This window comes from Orycteropus afer, unplaced genomic scaffold (assembly GCF_000298275.1).
Source record: "Orycteropus afer afer isolate SDZICR_OR568_19922 unplaced genomic scaffold, OryAfe1.0 scaffold00460, whole genome shotgun sequence".
Taxonomy (NCBI): Eukaryota; Metazoa; Chordata; class Mammalia; order Tubulidentata; family Orycteropodidae; genus Orycteropus; species Orycteropus afer.
Window position 1 is genome coordinate 1,119,629 of NW_006922047.1, and position 251 is coordinate 1,119,879.

The window sequence follows — 251 nt, forward strand, 5'->3', positions numbered from 1 at the left end:
CCTCCCCCCAGCACTGGGTGGGCAGCAGGGCCCACCCATTCGCCAGTGCCCAGGCTCCTTCCAGCCAGGTGCCAGCTTTGAGGGTGCCTGTTGGACAGTTGTTATTGTCACTGAGTTGGGATTAGGGTAGAAGTAGGGGGCTGGTGGCGCTTGGCCGGGCAGCCCAGGTTGGCGGCTGGCTCAGGGCCCAGCCCACGGAGCTTCTGCTGAGAGTCTGGGCCCATTAGGCAAAGCGTTAGTGACAGGCGGGG